Consider the following 14668-nt stretch of genomic DNA (forward strand, 5'->3'; position numbering starts at 1 on the left):
ACTGTGAGAAATGAACACCATCTCCAAATGGATTGTTAATTTTTTTTCTCCATCCCTGTACTTCATTCACCTTCAATACTTTGAAATAATTTGGGACAATTTAAATTTCATTCAGCAAATTGGTTTTCTAATGGCAAATTCCTATGCTTTGTGTGCACAGCATTCTTATTATCCTGTGCAGACCAGACCTTGCAACAGTAAAAAACAGAAGTTCCTGTAAGTGTTGATCAGGTTTCTATCTTAGGAGAGCAAACTTATGGAAATTTTTATAACTGTATCAAATACTGCTTGCCTGTGCATACTGTGATTCTCTTTCCTGGATCAGGAACCTAGAGATTCAACTCACAGGCTGTGAGCTGGCCTCCTACACGAAGCTGACATCATAGTTAATTAAAAGAAAGTCACTGTACTACTGTCATTCTTGAGATGAGGCATTAGCGTAGCACATTCTGGACAGCATATAACTTCTACAAATTATACCACAAATTGCTTGGCACAGACACAAGCTATCATCATTAAGGGAAAGTGGAAGAATGCTGTTGGGATTCCTGATGTAATGTAAAAACAACAACCACCCCCCCTACCGAATTATTCAATCTTAAGGGATTTAAAGCACAGAAACTACATTAGTGGGTACCTGGTGGCAAGGTGTAAACTGCACCAGATTGCACCAGACAGTACTAAGAGGTAGCAGCTGCTACGAATTCCTCACCAGAAATAAGAAGTACTTATGTTCCTCTAATATATCCACTATTTTGTACATGATATGTTCATTAATTTATTTCCCAGGATGAGGCTGAACACAGCTGACATATTCACACTTCCTCTATTATTCTGTATTTCTAAGCATTTTATTTAACAATGATAGCAAATGGGTGAATGATGACTTACTGTCTCTTCTCAGCCAAGTATTGACAGTCCAAACTCAGTTACTTTTGCAGCTGTCTACACTCCTCTTGGTTGATGAATCCTTGATCTTTGTCATTTCTTGTTTTAGATCAGAACTTCCTGGTAAAGCTGATGTCTGTGACAAGCCTTCTTGACTCTGTGATTCCCAGAAAATGCAGAGAATAGACACCCCAGTGACTATGACTCACACTTGGAAACTACTGCAGGTCCCAGCTCAGAAGCTCTCCTCTGTTGGCTTGACTCATCAGCAGTGTAAAACAACCTATGAACTCTGAACACTGCTCATTACAGCCAAACTAAAAAGAAGAAAGGAAATTAAAGAAAATGAAGCTCATTTCTGTTTATAACCATGTTTTCTCTGCAATAGTTAGAAGTGTCATTTTTCTGCCATACTTTGTTGGTTTGTCTTTTTCACCAATCTTGTTGGACCAGCCTGGTTTTTATCCTTGAGCTGAGTAAAAACTCTTATTTCTAAAGAGAAATTTTTTAGAAAACTATTTTTCAGTTGTTGTTAGGGTAAAAATTTAATAAAGCAGCTCATTAAATAAGTTGGTTCAGTTTCCTGGATATGTCTCATATTCTATCTAATATGCAGAAAAATATTTGATTGCTGAAGCACAGAATATTTAGGCTTTGCTCACTGCTTTTCCTAGTCAATATTTCTGTTAACATGTAAGGTATGTCATAACGTCATATTTATAATCATAGGAGCAGATCATAGGTGCATAGGAATAAATCAGAGCTGTATAAATATGCAGCTTTTTTTTCAGTGGGATACTAAAGGATAACTGGTACTTCCCATTACAGATTAGATTAGACTGATAAGGAACGTCTGTAACTCACATGCATGGTCTATGGTGGATCCATTTAGGGCCATACTAGATCCCTTGAGCCATCTCTTGGTCAGAAACTAACTGTTTGTTTCTGGTGTTTGAAAAGGAAATTCGAGGCATACCTCATCCCAACAGGTCACAAATCTGGGCAGCTTGGGTCCTCCAGATTCAGCTATGAGACCTGCAGTGATAGCCAAGGTTTTTTCCTCACATCCTGATGGTAGCTGAGAGGCATTGCAGACCTTAATGCTTGTGATGTTAGACCTCTCTGTATTTTCTGATGTCATTTGTAATTGTGTGTAATAGTTCAGGATGAGGCAAATGATCTGAAAAGGAAGGAGAGTCGTATTAGAAGTTACCAATATTGTCCCATGTTCTTAAAACTCTAGATAGCTACGTTATTCAGAGAAAGAAAAGAGATGTTGCATGTATTTTTTTAAAAGACACACAGAAAATTATATTAAATCATTGCTACTTATTTGAAAGAAAATTCCTATGAGATTCATAAAGAAGTTTCATAAACTGTAATGTACAGATGGCAAATGCAATGTTTTAAGAGACTTACATTTTCAAAACATTTTGACTTTGTGGTTCACATGAGCAAGCAAAGTTACTTTCTGCCATACCAAATTTGTGTACTTATAGGATTTAACAGCTAAGAATGAAATGGGGGAAAAAGTAAAAAAGAAAACAATGAATAAAAAGTTTTGCTTTAAGCAGAGGAGCACATTTGATTGATTTTTCCCTACACTTCACAACTGTAACACAATATAAACCATATAAAAGTCAAACTCACCCTATCCGGAAACCAGTTTTTCAATTCTCCATTTCAGTCACAGCCAGGTCATGTGTCCAGTCAAAAGTGCCACATCTCAAACTGCTGATAATCCAATCAGAATTTCTTGACAGTTTTTAGTCCACAAGTCCATTCCAGCTTTCTACAAGGCACAAGGAAATAAAGACAGTATTTCAAGCTATTTTATTTTTCTCTCATCTACTTCCATTTCCTTCTAATATCTTTTGGTATGGTTGGGGGGGGATTGGGGGTCATTTGTGGTTTTGGGGTGGGTTTGGTGTTGTCTGGTTGGTTGGTTTTGTTTGATTTTTTTTTTTTTTTATTATAGCTGTTGAGGGGATTAACTACAATTTAAATTAATTATTTTCCACCTTTTATTTCCCAGTGTCTTTCACCTAGGTGAAAATTTGGTCTCAATTTTTTGGAAAACTCTAAAAGGTCATTTAATTAGTATTTAGAGTACCTAGGAAACAGTGGCTACAAAAATACAGATCAGAAACCCCTGTGACTTCCAAGAAAATATTGAAAATTAGGTGTAAAATGGTATTAGCTTGTTTGTAGATCAGATCCAGATAGTTCAACACAGTCCATACTCTGGACATTTTTATGCCTGTTAAAAATTTAAAAGGCAACCTTTTAATGTCTTTGCATTAACTTAACTTGTAGTCAGTTTGTAAAACAGAGAGATGCTATAAAAATTATATTAATAATAAAACAGATGCTTTAAAAAAACCTTAGTATTAGCCTGAGTCCACTTTATATTTCATAGAGGCTGCCTGGCTGAAAATTACTAAACTTCAAAATTCTAACTTTTCACTATAAAGACAAGGCTTGAGTATCCTGTTTAGTTACTTTTTGAGAAGCAAATGCCTCTTTGGTCCTGATTTAACTCCTGGAAGTTAAACTACTCACTTTGTGTGGTAATAATTTACTTCTAAGGACCATTGAAACCCAAGTATGAAACAGTCACCCATAGAAGATCAAACAACAGCATCTAAACTGGACAGGGGCTTTTTTTCTGTTAGAAATTATGGCAGAAGAAAGAAAACATGTCAGTGCTAACCCCCTGTAGTTTCAGAAGCAAGAATGTTTCCAGAAGCAAGGCTTGACCCCAGCTAGTCCAGGATCTGAGTACCAAGGTGCAGAGAGGCTATCCTAGTGTAGCACATCCTTACCGGTTCCTCTTCAGGCATGACCACAGGTCTGCATTTACTCTAGTGACAGGATATAAGTGAAAATTTTTAAAGATAGCTTTAGAGCCAACAGTATTACCTAGAAATATCTACTGTATCCCTTAGCTTACCAGCTTTCTTAGGGTTAGTGCTCTATTTTAAACTTACACTAGATTTGAATACAGTGACTTTTTCCCTATTTCAAGAGCTTGTACTACTTATACATATTTTGTGACATGTGCCCACACTACTTCAAGAATACAGATAGAGCTGTACCTATGCACTGATAATTTCATACCCATTCTAAAGAAAAGTTCATGTTACCTATCTTTACATCTACAAACATCTCTACTTTGTTCAGATTTTAGAGACCTATTTGCTCTGTCTCCTGCTGCCAGTAGTATAGGCTTATTGAGCACAAGCACAGGACAGTTGTGCTCAAATAGCTATAAAGCTTGTTATGAACAATGAAGCAAAAATTTATCTTCAGCAATTACAGGAAATAAAGCCAAAATATTAATACTTCCATTTCTAAGAGACTGGATCCATCTCAGTCACAGAGACCTAATTTGCTTCTTAACTTACAGAGGTGCCTACTTCTCGAGTTATACATGCAAGTATACATTTAAATAAGTTTTTGGCCAAATGGTCATTAAGGAATTCTGGCAACTAAGATCTTAAGGGCTTTAGTGAAATTACTTGTCATGTTTGTAAGTAACACATAGCCTCAGATCTGTGGAAATTGAATACACGCTGATACTGCCTTTAATAATCATAAATTTGTATCCTGCTTCTCTTGTAATAGCTTTCAAAAGCAATAGGAACTAAGCACATAGTTTTAAAACTATTGGACAGTCTCCAGCTGACCTAGAGCGGCTCCTGTTCTGCAGTAAAATACTAATAAGTACTGAGACTAGAAGCCAGTCATAAATTGGTTTCTTGTCTTCTTTCACATCTGATACCCTGTTTACTACAGAAGCATGAGCTCAGTACAAAGCTCTGGCATGAGCCAAACATCCTCCATTGCATGCAGAAAAAAATCTCTTGTCCCCTGAGTATGGTTAGGACCTTGCCATCCTCCCTGGATGATGAGAGAGGCCCTTTATCTTCAGGGAACTTTCTGTGTAGTCTTATCTTCTGCTCCAGCACTATCTGTTGAATTTGAACAGTCCACAGACTAAAGACCAAAGAGTACAGGGCAGCAGAGACTATTCTAAAAAAAATCCCACTTTGTATTATTCCACATTGCCACAACCCTTTGGACCAGGTGTTGAGAAGCAGAGGACATATGACTGCATTGTCATTGGTGAGGCCACCACCCGTGCCAGCCCTGCTGTGCTGCTTTGCTGCTGGCTTACCTTGCTCTGTGGATAACCCAGACCTCACTGCTCTGATGGCTATTGCAACATGGGGCCTCTCCTGGAAAAGGGTGATGATACAGCCAGGTAAAAACACAGAGCTTGGAGGAAGTACAAGCTTCAGGATACAGCCTTATGGATAAAGAGAAAGAAAAGATACTACGACTTCGTTTATCAGAGGCAGCAGCTGCCTCTTCAGTGACTTTCGCTTCTTAACGCTGGCTGCAAGGAATGATGCATAAACTTTGGAGTTAGGCTCCAGACTGTGTACCTAGAATACAGGAACTTTGGAAAGTGCATGCTGGACAGCTGTGTTAGCATCACATGAACTCTGGTGTCTACATTTAATATTCACATTTAATTGCAGTATTGCAGAAAACATTTATACCTTATTTCACACTTGCTTATTTTCAGAGAGCAACAATGAAAGATGTGCCAAACTCTCTTCAGATTGGAGCATAACAGGCTAGAAAGGAGAGGCAGGGCCCTAGAAAATCCTATTCATAAAAATAAAATGTTAAACATCGGTATGTACAGTTTACAAAGGGTGACAGATCAAAAGATATACAGTAATATGTGATGATCTCTTTCTCCATCTCCCCACTGAATGCTATTAATTGCACAGCCAGCTATCACAAGGCACTCTAAGCAAGGTTTGACAGATAAAGTGACAGATGCTTTGCAAGGTACTTGCTATCTCAGGAATTGCTAAACCCTTAGTTGCACACCACATTTAATTACATAAACCATTTTAACTTTAAGAAGAGGGAAAAAAATAAAAAAGATGGTGCCCTGCAATCCTTAAATACTGGACTTATGTTAGAAATCAAGTCAGAGGTAAAGGATCTTGAAAGGGAGTGTAAAACAATGAAAAATTTGTAAATTCAGCAATGGAAGTTGAATCTCCCAGAGAGGAAACATAAACTTTCTATTGATGTCAAATGCAGAGTTTTTCTCCAGAGCACCTCTGTCCTCTGCTTCTCCTTGGGGTTCATCTGGCTTTCTTCAGACTCTCTGTGTTCTCAGATCCCTCGCTTCCCCTCACTCTGAGGGGAGCAGAGGGGTCTGCCCACTACACCACCCCTCAGTGCATTTTTTAGATTGGCTGAATTTACAGGCTGATTCCAATAGGTATTATCAACATGGGAGCCAGTCCAAGGCACTTTAATTAGTCGGAAGGGGATCTGGATCCAAGGACAAAGAGGATGTCTTTTCAGAGATACAGAAATATTTGGGGATTAGTAAATGATACAATCACATTTAGGAAAAACAATCAGAGATTCCATTTTACATCCTTTGAACAAAAGAGAAACATATACAAGCACAATATCACAGAACTAGAACTTTTTAAGTTGGATGGGGCTTAAGTGCCGTGTGTATGTGTGTATTTTTTAATTCATATTTTTACCATTCCTGATAGCCAAGGAAATTTGAAAAGTGTAAGATGTTGTTGAAGGACACTTTTCCTCTGAGTCATTCTTTTCTCCCACACTGAATGTCAAACACTTATGGGCTGTGATGCAATAGACACAGGCTTTGTTAGTGGTATATGTGAACAAATACCCTTACTTCTGGTCTCCTTCAGATCACTTCTTTCATACTGTTGCTGAGACACTGAGCCACTTTACATCAAGGGCCTTCCATAGCTGAGGTCAGTTTCATTAGGCTTGAGGAGAGGAAATCACAAACTCCTGGGGATTAATCCAGCACTATTGCCATTTAAATGGGAGAATGTCAGGACACAGTGAAATCAGTTGCAGGTCACTTTTCAGGAGTTGTATTCTTCATTTATGGAAGGAAAAGAGAGAAATAAGGCATTCATAAAAAAATCTATACTGATGAAATGCAAAAAGAAAAAACAAATTAAAACCTGGCTGATCTTTTCCTGGTCACCATTACACGGCACTATTTATATGAGGACTGGAGATTTTATCTGCATCTTACATCCATAAGAATTTCCAGGAGAGTTTTTAGAATACAGTTTTTGTGCTGGCAAAAATAAAAAAATTATAATTAAAGCAAGCCATATTTATACCTAAAGATGAAGAAGAGTACAGCTTTTGGATTTGTGCATAAAAGACTTAGAAAATGGCCAGGCAAAAATATTGGCAGGCATGTGATAACAATGCAATTGCAATTATATAGCAAGCATGCAAACTCAGGAAAGAAAAGTTTGAGTTTTCTGCATCAGAATAAATAGATGAGTGACTGAAACCCTTTTTAAGCACAAAACACACATACACAAGATGTATAAGGCATTAACTCAATGAAAAAGAGCCTTTGATGTTTGTAGATATCAGTTTTCATTTAGAGTTATTAAAAAAATCTAGTCTGAGCTTTACTTGTTATTTTTTTACTAATTCTTACTAATTCTAATGCATTCCTGGTGGTTTTGATAGGTGTTATATATATCATGGTGTATGTATGGGCCCGGTTTTAAGTGTTACAGGAATGGCTTCTGTGAGAAGCTGCTGAAAGCTTCCTCCATGCCCTGCAGACCCAATTCCTGGTGGCTCCAAGATGGACGCACTGCTGGCCAAGGCTGGGCCAATCAGAAATGGTGGTAACCCTCCTGTGATAACAGATTTAAGAAAGGAGGGGGGAAAAAGTGATTGTGCAGATGTAACTGTGGCCAGAGAAGAACAGGGTGAGAACACGTGAGAGGAACAACGCTGTAGACACCAAGGTCAGTGGAGAAAGAGGGGGAGGAGGTGCTCCAGGTGCTGGAGCTGAGATTACCCTACTGCCTGTGGTGCAGACCATGGTGAGGCAGCTGTGCCCTGCAGCTCATGGAGGGATGCAGAGATCCACCTGCAGCCCGTGAAGGAGACACACACCCGAGCAGGTGGATGCCTGAGAGTAAGCTGGGGGAGACCTGTGCTGAAGCAGGCTCTTGGGTGCGACCTGCAGACCTGAGGAGGGAAGAACCCATGCTGGAGCAGGTTTCCAGGAAGGACTTATGATCCTGTGGGGGACCCACTCTAGAGTAGGCTGCATCTAAAGGTCTACACTCCATGGAAGAATGACCCATGGAGCAGTTTGTGGAGGACTGTTGCCCATGGCAATGGACTCATGTTAAGAAGTTCATGGAGAACTGTCACCTGTGGGAGGGACCCCGCACTGGAGCAGGAGAAGGACTCCTCTATCTGAGCAGGGGCAGGGACAGTCCGTGATGAACTGACCATAACCCTCATTCCCTCTCTCACTGCATCATTGTGGAGGAGGTGGTAATGTTGGCTGGAATCAGAAGAAAAACTTTTCCAAACAATATTAAAGTAGTAATATAAATTGCAGATTTTTAATGAAAGCTTTCAGGTGCACAAAACACAGGTATGCACATATGTGGTACAGGATTTCTACAATTTTTATAAGGTTAATTAATTAGTATATCTAGCAGAGACATTGAATAAGAGACCAGTTGCCCAGCAACCCACCCTTGGGTTAGCCCCTTGGAGTTGCTCCAGGGGCTTCTTTGCCCTATTTCTTTATATATCTCCTGAGGTCTAGTGCAAAACAGAGTGTCCTTGTTGGAAATTCTTTTCTTGAAAATAAGAATTTCAATAATGTGACATAGCTACTGTCCTAAAGTGTGAAAAAGGGTAAGAAGGTACTAGAGGCTACAAAACTATATATTAAAAATTCACAAAGCTACAAATAAACAAAAAATATATAAAACCAAAAAAAATTCAGGCATCAGTAGAGCTGGGGAAGGAGGGAGGAGTGGGGGAAAGGTGTTTTTAAAATTTATTTTATTTCCCATTATCCTGCTCCGATTTTGTTAGCAGTAAATGCAATTCATTTTGACAAGCTGAGTCTATTTTGCCCATGAGTGTTATTTGATGGGCAATCTCTCCTGGTCCTTATCTCAACTCATGAACCCTTCATATTTGCTCTTCCCCATCTGATTGCAGAGGAGAGTGATAAAGTGGCTTTAGTGAGTCTCTGGCATCCAGCCAGGGTCAACCAGCTACGCACAAATATTCTGAAGAGCTATTTTCTTCTCATTTCCTCTCTTCTTGATTTTGGTAGTAAATCCAAGATGAACCATAGGATCTAGAAAGCATAGGTAGAACGTTAGAGCAGGAGGCACTTGTGATGAAATTTAATCCCTCATTAGATTCTAGGAGCCTTTCTATTTACTGTAGAAAAAAAACCCAACAAAACCAAAAACAACACCAAACCAAAAGTCCTGTGAAGGAATCGAATTATGATAGAAGCCTAAATAGTTACATCACACTCTTGGAAAGACAATAAACGTGGCATAAATCTTTTCACTTGCATAACTCTGTTCTGAAAGTCAATGAAATTTCCAAGTTCTGAACTGGTGCTAAACTTTACCTTTCTTATAAATTGACCTTGCCCCTCTGTTCTTCCTTGGTTTTTCCATCCCCATCCCACAATTCAGATATGACTTTTTCAGTTTCTTTGAACTGTACCACTGCACGGATGGGACAATTTTATTGCTACAGCTTTACATCTTCAGGCCCAGATTCAGACTGGAATCTTTGGAACTGATGCCTAAAATGCTGGTAAAAATAAGATGCAGACACCACAGTATAGGGAAAAGGGTATTACCTTGGTTTAATATGATCCCAGGTGCACCTTCACCAAAGGGGGTACCACACCAACAATGACACCGGGTACAACGTGCATACAATTTTATGGACCTCACAAATTAGCATATCTATCTAAAATCCCCCAATAAGAAACCTAAAAAATGAAGTAATTGTCCCCCTATTCTAATTATCCCCCCCCCAAATGAGGCTACAATGTAGTTTAAAAAAACATGTTCCAGGGATGAGGCACTTTTCAAGGTTGGTGCCTCATGCTTATTTTGGAGATGTTTCTTCTTCTCCAAAGAATTCTTAACTAGGCTAGAGTACAAGGGTTATAAACATGTGGGACTAAGATACAGGGAATGAAAAGTATAGGGAATGGGAAGGGGTATAAAATGTATAAAAAGGGTATAAAAAGAGTATAAAGTGTGGTGGTTTTGATTGGCCCAGAACATCAGTGAAGTGTTTTTAACATCTAGGAGAAATTTGGACCCCTCAGAAGCTGTTGTAGTAGGCCTGGAGAGGTGTCTGAGGGGTGGGGTGTGGCACAAAGATGGCTCCTGTGTGTCCTGAGTGCAAGTTCTGGAAGTTTTTACATCAAGTCCAGCAGAGCCAATCTCTGATGGCTCTGAAGGTGATGGACATGCTGCCGGCCAAGTTGGGGCCAATTGGAGGTGCTAGTTACGCCTCTGTGAAAACATATTTAAGGAAAATTCAAAACAAAGCAGGCACACACTTCTTTCACTTCTTTGTAGTTGGAGGAGGAGGAGGTGAAGGTGAAAATATGTGAGGGAGAACAGCATGGAGATTGCCAAGGTCAGTGAAGAAGGGGGGAGAAAGTGGTGCTCCAGTGCTTCTGGCACCGGAGCTGAAAACTTTCTGCTAGCTGTGGTGGAAGCTATGGGGGAGCAAGAAGTTTCTCCTGCAGCCCATGGAGTCCATAAGGATGCAGAAATCCACCCACAGCTCACTCCAGAGGAGGAGGTGGATGCCTGGAAAAGACTGTGAACCAGTGGGAGTCTCATCTAAGAGTTAAAACTGCAAAAGGCCTTGACTGGGAGAGAAAGGCCTTTTCCTTGCTCCTGGCATGGAAGCAGCCTGGCCTCAGCTCAGGAGAGTCTGCACAGCACCTTATGGACAAAAAGACTCATGTTGCAGCAAAATTCGGGCGGGATGTTGCTCATGAGATTGGACCCACGCCAAAGAAGTTCTCAAAGGACTGTCTCTCGTGGGAAGGACCCCTGGCTAAGTAGAGAACCTCTTTTCCTGATTGGACTGACCAGAAGACCCCTCAACCTGCCCTCTGTCTGTGTTGCTGGTTTGGAGAGAGGGAAGGAGGGGTGAGTGCAGAGACTGCTTCTTAAGAGGGTGGGGGTGAGAGCAGAAAACTGTCTGGAGAGAGAGAGAAACAAGTAGAGATAAAGAGTATTTGTAGCAGAAGAATTATGGTGATGAATAAATTTGAGAATCTGCTCTGTGGACTGAAAAGAGACCCCACACCCTGCCCCCCCCCCACTACCCAGCTTGTGGACTGTAAAGGAGGAGAGGGGGTGAATACTGTAGGTTCTTAAGAGGGAGGGGGGAGTGAACCAGAACTGTATGAAAAGTTTGTTTTTGCCTGCATTTATCCTCCAACTCTGTTATGTAATTAAAACACTTTTTTGCAACTTTAAGCTTGGAGCCTGGTTGCCCTCTTTTTGTGTGTCCTCCTGGCAAATGTCCTTGTCTCAAATCCATGACAAAAGAGAAAGGACAAAAACCATCAGGCATCAGTACCACAGCAAAATAACACCATCTCAGAAATATGCCTTTTTTCTCTCAAAAATCTTTTCAAATGGGATTACCAAGCCATACATGAAGAAATGTAGTCCTATACATGCTAGTAGCCATTCTCTCACATACAAAACACACAACAACTACAGATCTGATATGCCAGTAACACGGATTCATCCACCCAAATTTCTCTTCTCCCATTACCTGAATATTTCTAAAGTGATCCATCATTTTTCAGATTGAGAAATCTTCCTATCTTGTTATGTTACGAACCAATTAATGCAATGTCTTGAGATGAAATCTGAGAGGATAAAATACTGGATGCACAAGCAGGCACCTTTTTAATAAAGTACCAAGGTTTCTGTAATGGAAACTTATTTTTAGAAAGTTAATAAAGAGATTCATCTTCCTGATCAGACGCAGTAGGAAAATTAACAATTGTTTAATCATGCAGATCAGTAAGATGCTCAATGGTAAGTGTAAGACTAGTCATCGACCCTTTCTGGTGAGTGAATGGAATATTATGTTCAACATTTCAATTTAGCGCAATACCACAAGTGCATAGCAATTGTGATTTTATTATACAGCCACATAAATAATGCAGTATTTTTAATGATCCATAGCCTTTAGACCACCATATTGAAAGTAAGAAAGTAGTACACACTATTTAATTTTTACTGACAACAAATTCATAAGGAACACTGAGAAATTTCGACAGCTTTAAAGAAAAAATCAACACTGTAGGAATGAAATTGTCTAGCTTTAGCACAGTATGGGTCAATCAATATATGTGTCATTAATTAGGAAAGGAATCTGTAATCTCAAAAGGAAGCAAGGACTTTTTAATAATAAAGTCTGACTTAGCATAATCATTATTTTGCCTTTATACTAAAATAGCATATAATGTAGAATATTTTAAAATATAACACTAAAACCAAATGTATTTCTTTATTATCTTTAGCTCTTCCAAAAACAATATATTCTCTTCTACCTCTGCAGAAACGGCAAGGGCTTTAGAGAAAATATGATGCTGATCAATTGCCTTCAATACAAGGATCTCTAGGGAGACTCTGTTTCACTCTAAGTTGGAAAGAGTTTTTGGTTATTTCTTGGTTCATCAGTTTTCAGATTGCAGAAAGCAAAAGTCTGAAAAACATGAGTGTGAGGCAGTGAAAAGCATTGCAAAAGGACAATCGGATGCAGACATACCAGGTGTGTGCGTGTTGTTTGGACAATGAGCACTACTATCTCTGCTACTGGGCTTTCTTTTTGAGCATTTACTTTTCTGACTGACACAGGCCGAGAGTATTTGTTCTCTTGCTTCAACTGCTTCCATTCAAGCGCAAAACTCTTACAACACAATCGTGTGCTTATTGACTCAATGTTGCCTTCTCAGCTATAGGTGCCAGCACTGCTGCAGGTATTGCAGCACAGCATTTATCAGAAACTACAGCACATGTGTATGCTTGTCTAATGCATTCACAATTCTCAGAGCCTGTCTCTTGCAGTTCTCTAACTGTTCTCTGCCCAGCCACCTTTTCTGGACAGCTCACTGATGCCTTTAAATGGCTGTGGTCATTTTCTCAACAGGTCAGCACCACCAAGATTCCTTAACACTTTCCCAAACATCTTACATATTTCTAAAGAACACAAGTGGCTCTGATTTGGTTTGGTTGTTTTTTTTTCCACCAGTAGATCAGTGTATTTTCTCAGTTTGGCCCAGCCTTGTTGGAGTGCTTCACAATTACTCAGTCACTGATTTGCTAAATCAAAGGTATCATCACGATGAATCCTAGAGCAGCACGTATGTCATGACTTGCATAGAGTCTTATTTCAAAAACCAGCTGCTTAGCTAGTCAGTAAACTAATTTGAGTATGTGAAAAGTACAGGATGATACTGCTCTTTGATTCTTGAAAGATCTTTTAGATCTTTGAGCCAGCAGAACCAACCAAATATTCCTCAGACTTAGTTCCTCTGTTCATTATTCTGCATATTGCAACTAACACTGTAACTCTTAGAGGTTCTTTGACTTCACAGCAACAGATTTTATTGTCTTTTACCTACCAAAACACTCAGATGTAATCAATCTTAAACCTCAATGGATGAGTTTCATTACAAATACGCTTCACTATCAGCAGTTGCTCTAAAACATACCCTAAACCTATGTCTGATCTTTGACTTCTCCATAGCTAATTTGGGTTTTTATTAATTCTGTCAAAAATTACATATTCTGAAATGAAAGGAAAGCAAGAAATGTGATCACATGCTCATGTCTGAGACACATAATATTTAAATTGCCACATGGTCTGTCAGCCTAATATCAGTGATCTGTGAATTGTGCTTTTAAGCATTACGTTACTGCGTGCTGTGCAGCAGCTGACTCTGGGTATGAGCTGCTCCCTGGGAATGCTTGCATGCTACTAAAGTGACATTTACAGGCAGTGCAAGATGTCTGACTCCAGAAGCAGAGGAAAAATACCTGTGTGATTGTGAGATCTGGAGTGTGATGTCTTCCAGCTACTGCCATGTCAGAGTTGCTAACATAGAGCACAACTGGTGGGTGAGTAATTCCAGAAAAAAGGAGAGTCCATCAAGACTGGGAGAGGAGGGGCATGGATATGGAAATAAGAGATCTTTTCTCTGTCTAACCCAAGGACTTCTGTAACTTCTTGATATTCTGACATGGAGCATGAAAGTGAATGTAACTGTCTCACCTTTCACAATTATCTCCATAATTAATACTGGTGTTTCAAAATAATGTCAATAATGGTGTGGCCAACAGGACCATGGAAGAGATTGTCCCCCTATCCTTGGCACCTGTGAGGCCACACATCAAATCAGTTTTGGGCCCCTCACTAACTACAAGAAAGACATTGAGGTGCTGGAACATGTCCAGAGATGGGCAATGGAGCTGGTAAAGGGATCACTAGTCTTATGAGGAGCAACTGGAGAAAAGGAGGGTCAGGGTGGACCTTATCACTCTGCAAGTACCTGAATACAGTGTCGTTCTCCCAGGTAAGAAGTGACAGGACAAGAGGAAATGGCCTCAAGTTGCACATGGGGAGGTTTAGATTGGATATCAGGAAGTATTTCTTCATGGATAAGGTTGTCAAGCATTGGCACAGGCTGCTCATGGAAGTAGTAGAATCTTCATCCCTGGCAGTGTTCAAAGGCATGTGGATGTCACACCTGGGGACATGTTTTAGTGTTGAACACAGTGGTGCTTCATTAAGAGTTGGACTCAATGATCTTAGAGGTCTCTTCCAACTT

The sequence above is a fragment of the Lichenostomus cassidix genome, chromosome Z (assembly GCF_008360975.1).
Source record: "Lichenostomus cassidix isolate B80296 chromosome Z, HeHo_3.0, whole genome shotgun sequence".
NCBI classification, from domain to species: Eukaryota; Metazoa; Chordata; class Aves; order Passeriformes; family Meliphagidae; genus Lichenostomus; species Lichenostomus cassidix.